At 36.7% G+C, this 9471-nt stretch overlaps 1 pseudogene; it reads right to left on the bottom strand.

Moving 5' to 3' along the window:
- Window positions 1–4264: 4264 nt before the first annotated feature.
- Window positions 4265–4552, bottom strand: LOC142434995 (mitochondrial import inner membrane translocase subunit Tim8 A pseudogene; annotated as a pseudogene).
- Window positions 4553–9471: the final 4919 nt, after the last annotated feature.

The raw sequence follows: 9471 nt of genomic DNA, 5'->3' as shown, positions 1-9471 counted from the left end.
TCAGGGGTCTTAAAGGTTTGAAAATAAACAAGCCACCATCTAGCTGAGAAGCAACAAAGCCCACATGGAAGAAGCACAACAGCCTGTGTGATCATGACATGTCGATGGGATCAGGTATCAGGCATCAAAGACCCAGGACAAAAAAATCATATCAATGTGAATGAGGGGGTGTGCAGAGCAGAGACACAAAGCCCATCTGTAGGCAATTGGACATCCCCTTACAGAAGGGTCACAAGGAAGAGATGAGCCAGCCAGGGTGCAGTATTGCACCAACAAAACATCCAACTGTCCTCTAGTTCTTTAATGCTTCCTCCCTCCACTATCATGACCTCAATTCTTCCTTAAAAATTTGGCTAGACCAGAGCATTTACACTGGTATAGATAAGAGCTGGAAACACAGGGAATCCAGGTCAGATAACCCCTTGAGACCAATAATGAGAGTAGGTATTCCAGGAGGGGAAGGTGAAAGTGGAGTGGGGGAGGGGGAGAAGAAAGTGGGAACTGATTACAGTGATCTATATATAACCCCTTAACAGAGGGATGGTCAACAGAAAAGTGGGTGAAGGGAGACAGCAGTCGATGTAAATATTTTAAAAATTATAAATTATAAAGGGTTAATGAGGAAGGAGGGCGGGGGTGATGAGGAGTTGAAACCAAGGGTTGAAGTAGAAAGAGAATGTTTTGAAAATGATGATGGCAACATATGTACAAATATGCTTGACACAATAGATGGATGGATGGATTGTGATGGAGCTGTATGAGCCCCTAATAAAATGATTTTTAAAATAGAAGAAATGTAGGCTCTATCCTGGAGTGCTGGTGCCTGGGTTAGTATTGTCATACTCAGCTTTGTCAGGTGACATCTGAGCACTGGTAAACTTATTCTTGAGTTACTAATCAGACCTGGATCCTAAAATAATAGTTATCAGAGTGTAAAAAAATTAAAATGTGCATAATAAAAAATAGAAAATGATGACAACAGATGTAAAAATGTCCTTGACACAAGTGATGAATGTATGGCTTGTGATAAGAGCTGTAAGAGTCCTCAATAACATGACTTCTAAAAAAAAGATATTTCTTCCACTTATTTTAGTGACTACTTCCAGCTCATTCCAAGTCCCCACAACATCAATCACTCATCTATTTTCTGTCCCTATGAGTCTTCCTTTGGTTGACATTTCATTTAAATGGAATAACATCATGTATTATTTCTTGAGTTTGTCCTTTTTTGACCTCCTAAGCATATCTTTTGAAGTTCATCTTTCTTGTATGTGTCAGTACTTCGTTTTATTTTGTGATAAAATAATATTCCATTGTATGGATGTATCACACTTTATCTGTCAATACATGGACATTTAAATTGTTTCCAGTTTGGTGTTATTTTTATAAAGTTGCTCTGAATATTATTGCACAACCCTTTTTTTAAAGCAACCATCCTCAAACTTTAATATACAGTTGACCCTTGGACAACATGGGTTTGAACATTACAGGCCCACTTCTAGAAGGATTTTCAAAAATCATTTTTAGTGGGCCCATACAACTCTTCTCACAATCCATACATCCATCCATGTGTCAAACACATTTGTGCATTTGTTGTAACCATCATTCTCAAAAACTTTTCTTTCAATAGTAGTATTCTTAAGATAGATTTTGTTAACAAAAAATACAGGTTTTAAATGTATTTAAATCATTCAAAAATGTCTTGGTAAATAAAGCCTAAGTAAATACATATATGTATAACATTCTTTGTAACATACTCTGTTTTTAAACAGAAATAAAGATATGTAGCATTATGGGAGTAAAAGGTACCTTATATAGTAGTCAGAGTTCTGGAATTGAGAGTGTTGGATTATATGGGCAGATGTTCTGGGAAAGTGTGGTTGGAGTCAATATCAGAAAGAAGAGTATGAGTGAGGAGATTTTTTTTCTTAATGTAGCAACTTTATTTATTTATTTTTATTAATAAATCTTTAATTTACTGTTACAGCATGTAAAAGTTCCTGCAGCAGGTGAAAATATACATATATTTTAGGTATATAAAGATGATATGTCTGAGATAGTTAACGTTTATTGTACCAACATGGCCAATGAACACATGTGGGATGAATTGAAGGGCGGAGAGATAAATGGCTTGGTGAGCCTCACCTTTCTTGAATCTTGCTCTTTGACCATTGGACCAGTTTGCAACTGCCTTGCTTGTTCTGTGCCTCAATTTGCAAAATACACTACCTGTGGGACACCTAACCCGTGAACTTAGAATATACATCTCTTGAGCTGGGGACTGTTGGACCCTATCATTTGACTGACTGTTGGTGACCTACTGCCTAGCTGTTTGTTGCCAGTGGCCAGATAGCCTGAATTGCTCTACAGAGGATTACCTGGCAGCCCTCAAGACTTGAAGCACTGCCAGTGTCTCATAGCTGTCTCAAGGGTGTGAGTTGCTCTGAGCCATTTGTACTTCTTTATAGATTATTTATCGGTTTATTTCTTATGTTATGTATATATAAAAATTATTAGCGTTCTGGTTTTGTTTCTCTAGAGAACCCTGTCTAACATAGTATCTTACTGTGTTAATGTGCCCGATGATCAAGGAGGGCAGTATTCAAGTAGGTGAAGGGAGACGTGGGACATAGCAAGATATGACAAAATAATAATTTATAAATTATCAAGGGTTCCTGAGGGAGGGGGAGCGGGGGAGGGGAAAATGAGGACCTAATGCCAGGGACTTGGGTAGGGAGCAAATGTTTTGAGAATGATGAGGGCAACGAATGTACAAATATGCTTTACACAATTGATGTATGTATGGATTGTGATAAGAGTTGTATTAACCCCTAATAAAACGATTTAAAAATTAAAAAAAAAACTCACTACCTTTGAGTTAATTTTGACTCATAGTGGCCCTATAGGACGGAGTTCAACTACCCATGTGCATGCTGAGTTTGTAACTCTTTAGGAGAGTAGAAAGCCTCATCTTTCTCTCAAGGGGTGGCTGGTGGTTTTGAACTGCTTATCTTGTCGTTAGTAGCCCAACTCATAATTTACTGCATCACTAGTGGCCTTCAAAACATAGTAAATTGTCCCTAAATTTATGAAAATTAATTGATTCACAAAGAGGGTTATGCAATTATAAAATAAATGACAAAGTATGAAGATAAATGAATAAATTAGTTTTGAAATTCATAAAATGGTAGGCTTCATAATGAACAGAACAAAGATATACTCAGATTGGAACTCTTAACTATATTGTTATTGTCCTCTCAGATAACTGAAAACAATACACATCTGTTGATACTTGTATTACTTAAGAATAACATTAGTAATTGCCATTTGATTCATGCCAACTATACTAGCTGATTTAGATGTATAATACATCTTGTCCTCAAGAAAAACAAAAACACACTATTGAGTACTTATTTTTAATCATTTAGCTTTTATTTGACTGATCAAAAGAATGCAAGAAATGGAATCTATGCTGATTTACATTAGCCATGCTCTTCTCTCTGAAACTGCTGTTAGTTTCTGACTGGCCTACATTTTTAGATTTAAATTTAGATTTAGATTTAGGCAAATCTTTGAAAAGTTTTGTACCCTGAAATACAGGGAGAGTGGAATTCTGCCTTGTCTAGAAATGAGAATTGTATTCATTGGCTCAGTTCCTTTATAAACAAATGCCTCCTGTCTCTCAAGCTGCCCCTACTGCCTCCCAATACCATGCATTCCTTTGATAGGCAAACACTGAGAAAACTGAAGTAAGCACTGAATGCTCCACAAATGTTTTCTCCAGTAGAGTACCAACTCACTACCCCCATGCCTGTCATTTTTGACACAGATGAGTCTCAGTCGCCCGAGAAATCTGAAATTAACCCATAAAAAATGACATTTTTTTAGCCTATGTGGTCCCACTATCAGATTATAGAAAGCAGTTCCACTCTCAAATTATGGGAAATAGTTAATGGGACTTTAAAGAAAAGCACAGACCCACATATAATTATTTACATTCTATTAGAGTTTTACACTCATTTCATTAAAAAAAAACAACACCCACAACTGAATACATATAAGGCCTCAAACACACACACACACACACAACATACACACACACACACACACACACAGAGTCTTTGTTCATTGTCAGATGACTGAATGTCCCCCAAATGAGAAAAGGTGGAAGCCACTAATCTCCCATAGGCTTATCTTCAACAATCCCATCAACAGCTCTTTGTTTCTTGAACTTCATTCCTTCTCCACAGAGGTAATGCTGAGCTCAGTCAGAGAGGTTTTCTGAGAAGGTTGGCTTGGATTTCTGGGTTTGTAGATTCAAGATGAATGGGCTTGTATCAGTGAAGCACTCAACATGGTTCACAAAGCAAGCCTCAGCCAGACTTTCCAACTTTGTCCCAGGCTTGTCCTTGCACTTTCCCCAACAAAGTTCTGACATTTCGTGCACCAGCTGTTGAAAGCGCTGCTTCTGTGTCTCCACTTGGAAGAAAAGCTGCAACTGCGAGTCCAAGCTCCCCAACCCGGCCGCAGAGGAAGACGAGGAGGACTCCATGGAGTACTTATGTTTAACTCCCCCTTTTTCAAATGAGGGAATGAAGATCCAGGAAGGTGAGGTGTCCTTGCTAACATCTCACAGATAAAAAATACTGCGGGAAGCTTGCTTGCTGCCTATCTCCACACACTTCGTAAAACAGACATCATCCATTTTGAAATCATTTCTGTAACAAATGGAATCTAAGTCATAGAGCGGTATTTTGTTTTTCATCTTCTTTTAAGTGGTATTTCAAAAGCCTTGCTTCCCACCAGGCTCTCTCCCTTGGATGAAGTAATTCATACACAGATAATATAGTAACCTACACTGCCATTAATAAGTAAATGGACCTTCAAAAAGGGAGCAATTTCTCCATTTCTGCCTATCAGTTTGACAAGGCCAATGATTTAATGGTCAATTTGTTATATGTCTAAAATCTATCTTAGGGTATAAAAATTGAGAAAAGATTAATGGAATGAGAGGCAAATGACTTACATATAAAACAAGACAGAAACACTCAAGGTAAATAAATGAACCATGTTGGATCTTATAATTAAAAGAAAATGCTTGAATATTTCACAGTCATCTTAATCGTTTTATTTTCTATATTCACATTAAGATTACATTTTAAGCATGAATTTTACACTATAAACAGAAGAAAATAGGTCCCATTATTTCCTATACTTTCTACCTCTGTCCTACAATAGAATATTTCTTGTTGACACTTTTAAGCTAGAGTAAGAGGAACAAATTTTTCTCAGATTTGATGATGGATTTTAAAATCCACAAATGGTAAGCGTTCATTGATTTGGTATCTATTGCTATCCATGATCATATACTAAGCATTGTTGCTGATGAGCAATATATCTGTGGCTCTATTTTTCTCATTTATTAAGTGAAACGCAAGAAGTGCTTGAGATACAACTTAATTTTAAAAATTCTATGTTAGAATTTGCCAATGAGTTTTCACACAAAAGATCAATTGCAGACTTAATAAAGAAACAAGTGAAAAATTCTTTTAAAAAAGTACACTTAAGTCAGTGAATGTTCATTTTGACAATAAATAATGACGAATGGTTACTTTCTTGGTGATAGTTGCTAAAATGGCTGTGACACTTAAAATGATCACTTCTGTAATGGCACAGTGTCCTTTTATAAGAATAATTTTGGCAACACCTTTTTAAAAATATGGCTATTAAGGTGCATGTCAAGTGAGTTGTTTTCTAAAGAAGCATCATGATACAAGTTCACAGTCTCAGGAAATTTGACTGCATGTCTTGTTCTAAAAAAGATGTCAATATATGTGCACCATGTTTGTGATATCACTGTGCTAAATTTTAGGGACCCATTTGTATAATGGATAAAAAAAGAGACACAGTATCTGATATATTGAAGAACATTCTTAAATATCTATAGGGAATTCATGGTATCATGAAAACAGTAGCTACGCAATGAATCTTATGATTTAGATAAAGGACACAAATATTTTCTCATTTACATTACCACATAGCAAGAAAGACTTAGGTTTTGCAATTCAAACTATTCATATTTATATATGCTTTTACCCAAAGTAACAGCTTACAAACATATGGTAGCACATAAAATGTAATGTTGGCTGTCTCAGAAACTCACATCATCCCATTTACTTCTCACCGATTTTCATGGCACAAGGACTGCTTGCCTGTACTTTAAAGATGAAACAACCTTGACTGTGGAAAGCAAAGAGACTTTGAAGCACTTACTGATGAAGATCAAAGACTACAGCCTTCAGTGTGGGTCACATCTTTATGTAAAAAACACTAAAATACTCATGATGGGACCAATAAGAAGCAGCATAATAAACACAGAAAGATAAAAATGGTCATGGATTTAATTTTCCTTAAATCCATAATCAATGCCCAGGAAAGCAGCAGCCCAAAGTGAAAACAATGTGTGAATGCACTGGGTAAATGTGTTTCGAAAGACAAACCTCTTCAAATAGAGGAAAAAGCTAGGAGGCAAAGAGCATTTATAGAGGTCTAAATACAGGCAGGTACATGTGTAAATATATTTATATAAGATGAGGAGAAACTAGATCTATGGGCATGTATTTATAGGTTTAGTGTTAAGGTAGCAGATGGACATTGGGCCTCTGCTTAAGTACTCCTTCAACACAAGAACACTTTGTTCTACTAAACTGGCATTCAATGATGCTCACATTCCCCACATGATCACTGAAGACAAAGAGGGTGCATAAGCAAATGTGATGAAGAAAGCTGATGGTACCCGGCTATCAAAAGATAGAACATCTGGGGTCTTAAATGCTGGAAGATAAACAAGTGGCCATGTAGCTCAGAAGCAACAAAGCCAAGCCCTCATGGAAGAAGCACACCAGCCTGTGTGATCATGAGGTGTCTATGGTATCAGGTATCAGGCTTCAAAGAACAAAAAATCATATCACTGTGAATGAGGGGGATCGTGGAGTGGGGACCCAAAGCCCATCTGTAGGCAACTGGACATCCCCTTGCAGAAGGGCTGCGGGGAGAAGACAAATCAGTCAGGGTGCAGTGTAGTAACAATGAAACATAAAACTTTCCTCTAGTTCTTTAATGCTTCCTCGCCCACACTATCATGATACCAATTTTACCTTACAAATCCGGGTAGACCACTGGTTCAGATAGCAACTGGAAACACAGGGAACTCAGGATTGATAAATCCCTCAGAACCAGTGGTGAGAGTGGCAATACCAGGAGGTAGGGGAAGGTGGGGTAGAAGGGTGGAAACTGATCACAAGCATCTACATATAAGCCCCTCCCTGGGGGACAGACAACAGAAAAGTGGGTGAGGGGAGATATCAGACAGTAAAATACATGACAAAATAATAATAATTTATGAATTATCAAGGGTTCATGAGGGAGGGGGGAGAAAAATAAGGAGATGATTCCAAGGGCTCAAGTAGAAAGAAAATGTTTTGAGAATGATTATGGCAACAAATGTACAGATGTGCTTGACACAATGGATGTATCTCTGGATTGTGATAAGAGTTGTATGAGCTCCCAATAAAATGATTTTAAAAAGAACGAAAAAAGCCCCCAAACTTCAGAATTATAGGCCTAGTGTGAGAAACTCTAGCTTCCCATTTTGGTATTTTTGATTAATAAAGAGTTATATGATTTTTTTACTTAACAAAATAGAAAGATCTCTTTAAAGTGGTAAAAGGCACAGAGGAATAAGCTTTGCCTTATCCAAGTCACGGTATTTTCCATAGCCTCATATGCATGTGAAATCTGGATAATAAATTTTTAAAAGCCAAAAAAATTTATACATTGAAATTGTGGTGTTTACAAAGAACATTGAAAATACAAGGAGGAACTATATCTAGAATAGTACTGTCTCATGGTTTCACTAATTTTTGGTATTTCTCTGCACATTTAGGTTTGTGGCACTGTCTTTCCCCAAAGTGACAAATCCCAATTCATTTGCCTAGAGACAGAATTTGAGCTGTAGTTGTAAAAGTATTACTTTTGGAATAAGAACTAATTTCAATGTATTTATATTCAATGTGCCTTATGGAGTGATGCTGGAGAAAAGTTACTCAAAAAAAAAAAAAAACCCTGAAAAGTAAAACCCCTAATCTCCAAATAAAACAAATCTCTGACAAAATGGAAGAGAAACAAAAGTTTTATCATTGAATAAGAGTTATAGAATGTGATGCATCACAGGGAAAGACTGAAAGTAATCTCATCCTTTATATAACTAAGTGGCTGCAACCCATTATGTTCATGTTTTTGAGAGAAAATTCTAAAATTTCTAACATATTTATGGCAGAATACCTGAAGGTCTGTGAATCTCCTTCCAATGGGCTGTAAGCTAGAGATGTGGTCTTTTTTTTTATTATTGCACTTCAAAAGAGAAGACTCTTTAGATCTTGAGAATACATCCTTGACTTACATATTTTTAAAAGATCTGGGGAAGAATTTAGTTATAAGTTATCTATAGCAAATTCTAAAACAATACACAAGAAGATAATTTCCTTATTTTTTAAGAAACCTGGTAAAACGATGGTTAAGCTTACCAAAAAAATAAAATCTTTCTTTGCATCATAGCATTGTTAACAGTGCTATGAGATAAGGTGTTTGGGGAATAGAATTCCAACAAAATCTGTATTCAAATCAGACATCTTCCCCTAAAGAGAAGAGAAAAGAAGAGCTTTAAAACACAATAAACATGGGAACAAGTAGACTTAGTGTCACAAATGGTTAAGCACCCTGCAGGTTGGCAACTGGAGCTCACACAGAAGCACTGCGTAAGAAAGCCCTAATGATCTGCTCCTGTAAAGGATATTATAAGACAAGAAAGACAGAATATTATAAGGCAAAATGGGAGAGTCTGGCTACGAAAAATAAAGAGTCTTTACTGAGAAGGAGGGAACTTTGCAAATAGGGAAGCACACGGGCCACAGGATTCTGACCTACGTGAGGCTGGGAGGAGACAGTCCAGCGAGTTTTGATAAGAAAAAATGCAAGGGATTTCGGTAACAAAAATTGTGATCAGTTGACATGTGACTAGTCATAAAATTTGATCAGGGTACATCTGATTGGTAGGAGATTACAGATATTTTAAAATTTACTTTGTTAAATGTTACAATGTAATGATTACATTGGGTATACTTGACCTCAAAACTATCACAAGGTCTTCCTTACATGGACGCCAAGGAGAACATGTGTGATTCTAAAGTTTATGTTGATAGCCTTCATGAAAGGATCACTGAAGATAAGGGTGCTACCGTCAAAGTTGGTGAGGAAAGCAGATGGTGCTTGGCTATCAGTTGGAATGGTGTCTGGGGTCTTCAAGGCTTTTATTCTAAGAATGAGCCATCTAAGTGAGGTGTCAACCAAGTCCACGAGGAAAATGCATGCCAACCTGTGTGATCCAAACCTGATGATAACAAAATCCAAATA

The sequence above is a fragment of the Tenrec ecaudatus genome, chromosome X (assembly GCF_050624435.1).
Source record: "Tenrec ecaudatus isolate mTenEca1 chromosome X, mTenEca1.hap1, whole genome shotgun sequence".
Taxonomy (NCBI): Eukaryota; Metazoa; Chordata; class Mammalia; order Afrosoricida; family Tenrecidae; genus Tenrec; species Tenrec ecaudatus.
Note: the sequence above shows the minus strand (reverse complement) of the source record. Positions and strands in the feature narration are given on the sequence as shown.